The sequence below is a fragment of the Elephantulus edwardii genome, unplaced genomic scaffold (genome assembly GCF_000299155.1).
Source record: "Elephantulus edwardii isolate Elephantulus edwardi_28Jun2011 unplaced genomic scaffold, EleEdw1.0 scaffold00301, whole genome shotgun sequence".
NCBI classification, from domain to species: Eukaryota; Metazoa; Chordata; class Mammalia; order Macroscelidea; family Macroscelididae; genus Elephantulus; species Elephantulus edwardii.
Genome location: NW_006400051.1, coordinates 2,041,695 through 2,051,934, shown reverse-complemented (window position 1 = coordinate 2,051,934; position 10,240 = coordinate 2,041,695). Strand labels below are relative to the sequence as shown.

The following is a 10,240-nucleotide window of genomic DNA, read 5'->3' as shown; positions in this document are numbered from 1 at the left end:
CCCTTTTTCTATATCCTCATAATAATACTTCTGCATTGCCACATCTATCTTGCAAGATAAAAAATATTGTATTTACTTGAAACTGAACCACTGGATTAAGAAATGTCTGTTATCTGACTCCTCCAGGTTTATAAGAATGTGGATTCAAGCTTTTCTACTTGCCTATGTAAAAAGAAGATGACACCCCTTTATCTGTTGCTTAGCTCTTTTTTAAAAAACAACCAAAAAACCCCTCATCTTAAATGCCTGATCCTCTCTACAAAACATTCCCTGCTATTACTTTTAGCTGAGAGAAAACGACCTCGATGCTGCTTTTAAAATGAAAAGAGAAAATCAGTATTCACATAGTATGAAGAGCTATTGACCCTAGAACAATGGTCTTTTCTTCCTCAATATGCTGGTATTGAACAATACCCAGATAATCCTGCTGCAGTGGTGTAGATAGCCCAGTAGAGAGGAAGTACACACGTACAAGGTGCCTGTTCTGTACCAGGCTCTGTTGATCATTGACTCTACCACAATACTATTCTTCCTTTTCCTAGCTTCAGTTTCCCCATTAGTTGTTGTAGATGGGATTGAAAAATACTCCTTAGTCTACTAAAAGAATTATATTGTTACTATCAATTATAGCTGTGTGAAGAGCACGGTTTGAGTAGACTGGCAATCTGTCGGGTTTTAAATGAGTGATTTTTTTTTTCTTTTCTTAAACAACGTCTCCAGATTTTATTTTTTTTCTTCAGACACTTCTTGGTGAAATTGGTTGTTGTTTTGGCTTTTTTATTTTTTTTTAAATTTACAGTGTTTTTTTGTCTTTTTTTCCCCCCATTTACAGTGCTCTAAATGAAAGTTGATGTAGAATATTAGTTTTCTAGTCAATAGTCAAAATGCAAATTGTTCCATGACATTTGTGATAATCCTCAAATGTGTCAGCATACTCCTTACTTTCTCTTTGTTTTCTCCTTTTCTAGTTAGCCATTTTCTTCTTGTGTTCTCATCTTTGGTTTGAGGCAAATGTTACCCTTCTCACAACTTACAGTTTCTTATTCTAAGAACATTCTTCTCAGGTGTTGTTATTAATTCTGTCTCTTGTTGGGCTGAAAGATTACCTTTAGCAGTGTATTATGTTTCAAGTTATAACAGTTTAATGGCTGTCAAGTTTATTTTGTTTTGAAATTTTTATTTTATATTATTTTGCTTACAAAGTTTGTATACATTGTGTTTTATGCTCTTAATAATACACATTGTGTTTCATACTATCATTTCCAAGAATTATGCTTTATAATATTAATCAACATTGGACTATGCCCATCATTACCCTGTCTTTTCAAGTACCCACCAGATCTTTCCCATTTCCTTTACAGCCTCCATTCACCGAAAAATTATGCAACCCTGTGATTTTACCTCAAGCCATCCTCATCCCTCTCTTCCCACTTTTCCCCCCTCTTGGATACCCAAATATATTTTATTAATTATCCTTCTATTTTTTAAATTATTGTAAAATTTTATTAGTTTTAATGAACATTTACAGAGATTTTGCATTCTCATTCATTCATTGTTGCACTGTTTTCTCCACCCTCCTCCCCAGTTCGTTCTTCTTCCCCCCCACCCCACCCCGAATGTCTGTTTTAATTGTCCAATTGCCACAGTGCTTGTCAAAGCCAGTTCTGATTAATCTCCTTTGTCAGTGTGTCCTTTGCCATTTCCTATCACTCCTCCCTGAGAGAGACTTCACCCTGATTCATAAGGAAAAGGGGATGGTGTATTCTATTAGCTACTTCCTGCTGAAAAGGGACGCTGTGGGTTTCAGGGTGAAGATCTTCTCTCACTACTCTAAAGGGCCCCTTTGGCAGTAGGAAACACATAGACTATTATGGAGATTGATTTTGGAATTTAGATGTACTGTTATTAATTGTGCTTAGCCGTACATGTTCATATCCTTGAAGATGTATCATGGAGGTGTTGCAACCTAGAAGACACAAATTTAACTAACAAGTTAAAAGTACATGAGTCAAAAATTAACAAGCAATAATATTCCAAGTAGAGGTTCTAGTAGTGGCACAAATCAAGTTACAGAGGGAAGGTGGTTCTTACAATAAAAGGCCCATAGACTAGCACTTTGTCTATTATAGTGTACAGGTTAGGAACCACAAGATGTAGAGGCTCAGCTATGTCATTTATGCTTCTTAAGTCCTGGAGCAAATTCCATCTACCACTGGGCTGTTTTACAACTCAGAAGTTCACATGCAAGTTAGAGGTGAAGTAAGGAACTGCTTATGAGGTTTTCCGTTCATTCCAACAACTAAGAGATAGTGAGAAGAGTTGGGACCTCAGAAGGCTTTTAGGACCAATTAGTAGGCTCTGTGTCCAGGCGAAAATGAATATACTTACCAGTAATGTTAATGCTCATCCACGGCTCTTCTGGGAGGATCTAAATCATTGAAGCATCCTCCTTTGTTTCCAGCTGGGAGCTGGGGCCTCTTAGTCCTGTCAGCCATGAGGACCTGATGTGGGCCACCTTGGCCAAGTGTCCTTCAGAGCCATACTTAAAGCAAGTGAGTGGGAGCTTCCTCTCTACTCCCTTGCCTATCTGTGGCTCTCGTCTGTGACACTGTCTACTGAAGTGGCCCAGCTTTCCACAGTGGAAGCAATTCTGACCTCCTTTTTTACCTTTGGGTGGCAAATCCTTCTATTTTTACAATAAAGATCTTATTCAGTATTTGTCCTTATTAGATTGAATTATTTCACTCAGCTAAATGTTCTCCAGTCTCTTCTACGTTATGTAGTACTTTTGAAAATTGTAACCCCTGAGTGCTGCATTAGGATTCCATTGTGTGAATGTAGCACAATTTATCAATCTGTTCAGTTGTGGTTGAACATTTGGGATGTTTCCATGTTCTTGTGATGGTGAATATTGCTGCTATGAACATTGGTATACAAATTTCCATTTGTGCCTTAGCTTTCATTTTCTCAGGGTGTATTCCAAGCAGTAGAATAGCTGGGTCATTTGGAATTTCTATGTTCAACATTTTGTGGAAGTATCAAACTGCCTTCTGGAGTGGTTGTACCATTTTACAATCCTATCAACGATATATAGGGTTCCTACTTTGCCACATCCCATCCAACATATATTTTTTGCTGCCCTGCTAAGCTTTACCATTGCTATTAGCTTGAGATGATATCTCATTGTGGTTTTGATTTGCAGCTCTCTTATTGCCACTGATTTGGAGCATTTATTCATGTTTCTATTGGCCTATTCTATGTACAGAGGCTGACAAACACAAATAGGAATGGACAATCTGGAGACAATAAAATTGATGGATTGGACTTTCTAAAGATTAAATCACTGTGCTCATAAAAAATCTTTTCCAGAAAGGGCCTGCAATTTCCCTGTGCAAAGTCTCTCCATTTGAGGATCCTTACTGTTACTGCTGAGGGGACATCCCAGGGGCCAAATAGGACAAGAGAGTTTGAGACACAGAGTTACAAGCAAGGGAAAGACTGTCTCAGTTAGCATATTGAGCTGCAAGAAAGAGATTTTACTTAACCGCCACCCTCACCCCCACCCCCGGACAGAAACTGCTCAACTAGAGCACTTGGTCTCATCATACCATTCAGGTACTCTGTAGATTAGTGAGGACAGTATAGTTTGAGAGAAGGACTACATTAAGGCATGATTCCTACAGGCCTGAAGTGCAGAACAGAGAGAACCGAAAGGACTTTAGGAAAAACAAATTTTCCCAGAAAGGACTTTCATTATAGTCAGTGGCTTACCCAATAGCTTGAGCATTTTAAATTGGCAACTAATTAGTACCATCATAAAGATAGGAACTACTGACAACTTAGGCAGACACATTAGAAAGGACCTGACATTTATCAAGAAAAACTTCACATAATGTCAAGAAAGTAGCAGACCACTTCAAACACTATGAAAAACAAATTAAGCCTTCCTCAAAAAAAGCAGAGAACATTGCACACACAGTGAATACACCAGAGTCAAGAATGCAGATTGTATTTGTTGAAATGGAGGCATTTGAACAGCTGTGAAATAAAGTATACATGATGAAAGGGACAATGGAAGCCACAAATAAAGAAAATGCTCTAGAGGTAGGGAACCAAAAGAAATTTACTAATGAGGAGTTATTTAAATAGCTATGGAAGAAGGGAAAAATGATGATAGGAATAATGGGAGCCATTAAGAAAGTAAACACTCCAGTGACATGGAGCCAGAAGCAATACAATTATGAGGGAGAACTAGTACAACTATGGAAGAAAATGCAAAAGATGGAAGAAAGAATTGAAACTATGAAGATGCACAAGAATTTAAATAATCATCACAAGATAGAGAAGGTATAGCCAACCCAGAACTGAATATAACAGAAATGCATGAAAATGCAATCCAGAATATTAAGATCAAAATAGCAGAAATGTCCAACATACTGGAGGTACAAAAAGTAAAGAAAAAGAGATGGAACAGAAAGTCAATAAGGTGGAAGACAAGAACCTCAATAGAAACGTAATAGAAGAAAACTCAGAGGTAATACATAAAGAACATGATGAAAATATTAGAATCATGTGGGATGACATCAAAAGGAACAACATATTCATGACTGGAATTCCAGAATATGATGGGGTGAAGAAAATCACCGGTAAAATTGTGGAAGAGGTACTAGAAGAAAACTTTCTAGATGTTCCAGAAGTTCGGTGAGCACCAAATAGACTAGATAAAAAAACAAAAAACAAAAAAAACAAACAAAAAACCCCAAAAAATACATCAAGTCAAATTCTCCAAAATAGAACAAAAGGATAGAATACTAAAAGCAGCACTAGAAAAACAAAGAGTCACCTACAGAGGAAAAGCAATGATTAAATTCTGATTTCTCTGCAGAAACTATACAAACAAAAAGTCAATGAGATGGCACATTGTTTTTGTTACGTGTCATCGAGTCTTTGCAACTCATAGCGACCCCAGGTACAAGAGCCCTAAATGCCTTTCTATCCTGTGCCAACCTCGCTGTCTCAAACACATTTATTCCCACAATTCCCCTCACAGAATCCATCCGTCTCATCGAGGGTCTTCCTCTCCTGTGCCATCCCTCCACTCTCCCAAACATGATGTCCTTCTCCAAGAACCATTCCCTCCTTGCAACATGCCCAAAGTATGTCAGACGAAGCTTCAGAATCCTTGACTCCAGGGAACATTCTGGCTTCACCCTCTCCAGGACAAACTTGTTTGTTCTCCTAGCAGTCCATGGTATATTCAACACTCTTCTCCACCACCACAACTCAAAGGCATCAATTCTCTTTCTATCATCCCTATTCACTGTCCAACTCTCTGATGCGTAGCATGTAATTGCAAAGACTATATCCTGGATCAGGAACACCTTAGTCTCCAGCCTGACGTCTTTGCACTTCAGTACTCTTGAGAGGTCCCTCGCAGCTGACTTTCCCAAGGTAATTCATCTCCCAATTTCCTGGCTGCTGTTACCAAGAGTGTTGACTGTAGAGCCAAGTAAACTAAAACTGTTAACTATCTCAATCTCTTCACCATCCATACTGATACTGCCAATTAGCCCAGTGGTGAGAATCTTTGTTTTCTTGATATTGAGCTTCAATCCATATTGAAGATTGCAGTCCTTGACCTTCTGCAGCAAGCGTTTCAAGTCCTCCTCAGTTTTAGCGAGCAGGGTTGTGTCATCTGCATAACGCACGTTGATGATGATTCTTCTACCAATCCTGATGCCACATTCCTCCTTGTATAGCCCAGTGTCTCAGATGATCTGTTCTGAATACAGATTGAAAAGGTATGGTGACAAAATACATCCCTGATGGACCCCTTTCTTGATTTTGAACCATTCAGTGTCTCCCTGCTCTGTTCTGACAACTGCCTCTTGGTCCAAGTATAGGTTTTGCATTAACACGACAAATGTTCTGGGATTCCCATTCTTCTCAGAGTCAGCCAAAGCTGCTTGTGATCCACACAGTCAAAAGCCTTTGCAGAGTCAATGAAGCACAGATAGACACTCTTCTGGTATTCTCTACTTTCTGCCAAGATCCATCTTACATTAGCTATAATATCCCTAGTACTGTGACCTCTTCTAAATCCAGTCTGCACATCTGGGAGTTCTCTGTTGACATATTGTTCCAAACATTTTTGGATAATTTTCAGCAGAATCTTGCTTCCATGTGATATCAGTGATATTGGTTGATAATTTCCACACTCTGTTGGGTCAACTTTCTTTGGAATGGGAGCAAACATCGAACTTTTCCAGTCAGTGGGTCAGCTGGCTGTTCTCCAGATTTCTTGGCACAACTTAGTTAGCATATTCAGGGTAGTGTATGTCTGTTGAAATAAATCAATTGGTATGCAGTCAACTCCTGGAGCTTTGTTTTTTACCAATTCCTTCATAGCAACTTGAACTTCCTCCCTCATCACCATAGGTTCTTGCTCATATGTTATTTCATGAAATTCTTCTGTGTCAGCCAAGTCCTTCTGATACAGTGACTCTGGGTATTCCTTCCATCTTCTTTTTATACAACCTGGGTCATTCAACATTCTACCCAAACTATCTTTAAGTATTACCACCCGTGGCTTGAATTTGTTTTTCAACTCTTTCAGCTTAAGAAATGCTGAGTGAGTCCAGCCCTTTTGATTTTCTGACTCCAGCTCTCTGTACATTTCATTATAGTGTCTTGCTTTGTTGTCCTGAGCTGCCTTTTGAAATTTTCTATTCAGCTCTTTGATTTCTTCCTTTAGCTTTGGCTTCTCGGAGCTCTAATGCAATACTCAGAGTCTCATTTGACATCCATCTTGGTCTTTTCTTCTTCTTTAGCCTTTGTAATGATCTTTTGCCTTCTTCATGGACAATTTTCTTGTTTTTCTCCCAGAGCTCATTTGGGATGGCACATACATAAAGTTAAAAAGAAAACAATTGTCAACTGAGGATTCCGTACCCAGCATAGCTCTCCATCAAATATGAAGAAGTAATTTTATCCATTGTAGAAAAGAAGGAACTTAAGGAATTTGTGAAAACAAGAAGAAATCTATAAGAACTTTAGAGGGCTAGTCCTTCACATAGAGACACCAAAGAAGAGTGGATAGACCATAGTAACTAGAAACAACAAAAAAAAGAAACACAGAAAAATAGCAACAATAAAGCCTGACCTGTCAGTAATCACATTTAAGGTGAATGGGCTAAATGTGAAAATCAAGATAAAAAGAGGAACAGAATGGATAAAATTACAAAACCCATCAACTTGTTATCTACAAGAGCCACACCTAAGAAATAAAGAGAATGACAGACTAAAATTTAAAGGCTGCCAATGGCTTTGAGTTTGATGTATTCTCCTTCTCTCTTGTCCCCCAAGTCCTCAGTGAAAGAAAAGTTCTGCCCCCTGGTCAGACATAGTTATGGTGGCTTCAACTCAAGGGTCTCCACAAAAGCAGTGACCTCAGACAGGCAGGATCTCACTCCTGGGTTTACAAAGCTGTCTATGCTCCTCACACAGCACAACATAACAGTAAGATTCACTTCAAGGTGAAAATGATAACACATTTCAAGAAACTCAGAGAATCATACTGTCTGAAGGTCAGAAAATTTCTGATAATCACACTCCAAAAGAACTGGGTATTGAGGAAGAAGATGTGACAAATTTATCAGGAATGAACAAGGGGTCATTCAACAGTTTAAATAATCTTTTAAATTTTTTTTTCCCTTAATCCTTTTTAATTTTTTAAAATCGGTCTTTTGTAATGTGTTATTCAAAACAATTGATAACTGGCATCTATCTTCAAAATATTTGATGTTTTGAATTGTTTCTTTCATTGATTATGCAAAGACATTTGATTGTGTGGATCATAACAAACTATGGCTAACTCTGAGAAGAATGGGAATCCCAGAACATTTAATCGTGCTAATGCAAAACCTATACTTGGACTAGGAGAAAGTCATCAGAACAGAGCAGGGAAACACTACATGGTTCAAAATTAGGAATGGTGTATGTCAGGGATGCATCTTGTCTCCATATCTTTTCAATCTTTATGCAGAACAGATTATCCCGGAGGCTGGGCTCTATGAGGAGAAATGTGGCATCAGGATTGGAGGAAGAATCATCAACAATCTGTGTTATGCAGATGATACAACTCTGTGTGCTGAAACTGAGGAGGAACTGAAGAACTTGCTGTGGAATGTCAGGGACTGCAATCTTCAGTATGGATTGAGGCTCAATATCAAGAAAGCAAAGACTCTCACCACTGGGCCGACTGTGGTTGTTCACAGTTTTGGTTTGCTTGACTCCACAGTCAACACTCTTGGCACCAGCAGCCAGGAAATTAAAAGATGTAAAGTCTACAGTTAGAGACTTCTCTAAAGTACTGAAGTACAACTATGTCAGTCTGGAGACTAAGGTGTGCCTGATACATGCCATGGTCTTTGCAATCACTTGCTATGTATCAGAGAGCTGGACAATGACTAGGGATGATAGAAGGAGAATTGATGCCTTTGAGCTGTGGTCTTGGAGAAGAGTATTGAATATACTATGGATTGCTAAGAAAACAAACATGTTTGTCCTGGAGAGGGTGAAGCTGGGTTGCTCCTTGGAGACAAGGATTCTGAAGCTTCCTCTGACATACTTTGAACATGTTGAAAGGAGGGACCAGTCCTTGGAGAAGGATGTCATGCTTGGGAAGGTGAAGGGACAGCACAGGAGAGGAATATCCTTGATGAAATGGATTGAGTCAGTGACGGGTAATGTGTAGGTGTGTCAGAGATAGTGAGATTGGCACAGGATAGGGCAGAGTTTAGGGCTGTTGTACATAGGGTCACTATGAGTCACAGATGACTCGATGGCACATAACAACAACAGTGTTCATTATTCATTATTGTTTGTTTTAATTGTGCTGATTTTTGGTGAGCAAACCTCAGGACCTCTGATATTGTCCTCTCTTCTTAAAAATTACTTGTGTGTACAGAGTGGTCACCTTCTCCAGGACTGTGTATTTTCAGGCTTGTGGCATAAGTAAATAAGATCAACCAATGCAAGTGGTCATAGTGACTTTCCATTTGGCCCTGAAGTTCTAATACATGACTGCTTCACTATTGGACTATGATTTTCAGTGGGAGATTGAAGTTTTTCAGAGAACTGAACTGTAAAAAAATGACCTTTCCTTAACTTGAAGCTACTTATGTGAGGGTTTGGACCAAAAGAAGAGGAATATCATGTTGGAATAGTGATGACATATAATGACAATAATGATTAACTCCAGAGATGGCTTCACTGAAGAGACATTAAAATTCTCATCAGAAGATCCCAGAAAAAATTTTGGCAGTTAATTATTTACTCAGAAGTAGATACATCACAACACTGCTCTCTTTTGATTTTATTTGTATTTTTTGGCCTGGGATATGGGTTTTAAATGGACATTGTCTGTACCAGCTTCATTAAAATAAAAACCAATATTTGTAAAAACTGTAAAAAAATATAAAGGCTGCAGAAAAAAAATCAATCAAATGACATTAAAAAACCACACCAATCAGGAGTGGCAATACTAATCTCTGATAAAATAGACTTCAGTATAAAAAAGCACCATAAAAGACAAGAAAGGACACTGTATAATGGTTTAAGGGAAAGTAGTTCAAGAAGACATAATCTTGGTTAGCATCTATGCACCAAACTATAAACTTGCAAAATAGAGAAAACAACAACAAGCAGAATTGAAGAAAGAAATATACAGCACCTCAATAGTGACTGTTGTGTTCTCTGCATACCTTCAAAAGGTAACCCTTTGTCTCTAGGAGATTTATACACCAATGTTCATGGCAACATTAGTCACCATTTTAAGAATATGAAAACAGCCCAAAAATCCAGTCAAAACTGAGTGGATTGAGAAATTGTGGTACATTCACACAATGGAATATGATGCAGTATTCGGGAGCAACACAATTTTGAAAAATACTACATAACTTGGCAGACACTGGAAAACATTATGTTGAATTAACTCAGTTTCATAAGGACAAATAATGCATAAGACCATTATTGTAAAAATATAAGGATAACTAGTAAAATACATATGAGGACCAAAGGCAGCAATGGGTGGGAGCAGTAGGGTGATAGGAGCAAACAGGGTTGCAAAATTTGGTGAATGGAGGGAGGGAGTAAAGGACAATGGAAACAATGTGACAGAGACCTGAAAGGGGTAATTGTGGACATAGCCCAATGGTGATTAATTTTATAAAACGTAATG

The 10,240-nt window shown here is 38.3% G+C and overlaps 1 pseudogene; it reads left to right on the top strand.

Moving 5' to 3' along the window:
• The first annotated feature begins 4,603 nt into the window (after positions 1-4,603).
• Positions 4,604-7,688, top strand: LOC102848645 (annotated as a pseudogene).
• Positions 7,689-10,240: the final 2,552 nt, after the last annotated feature.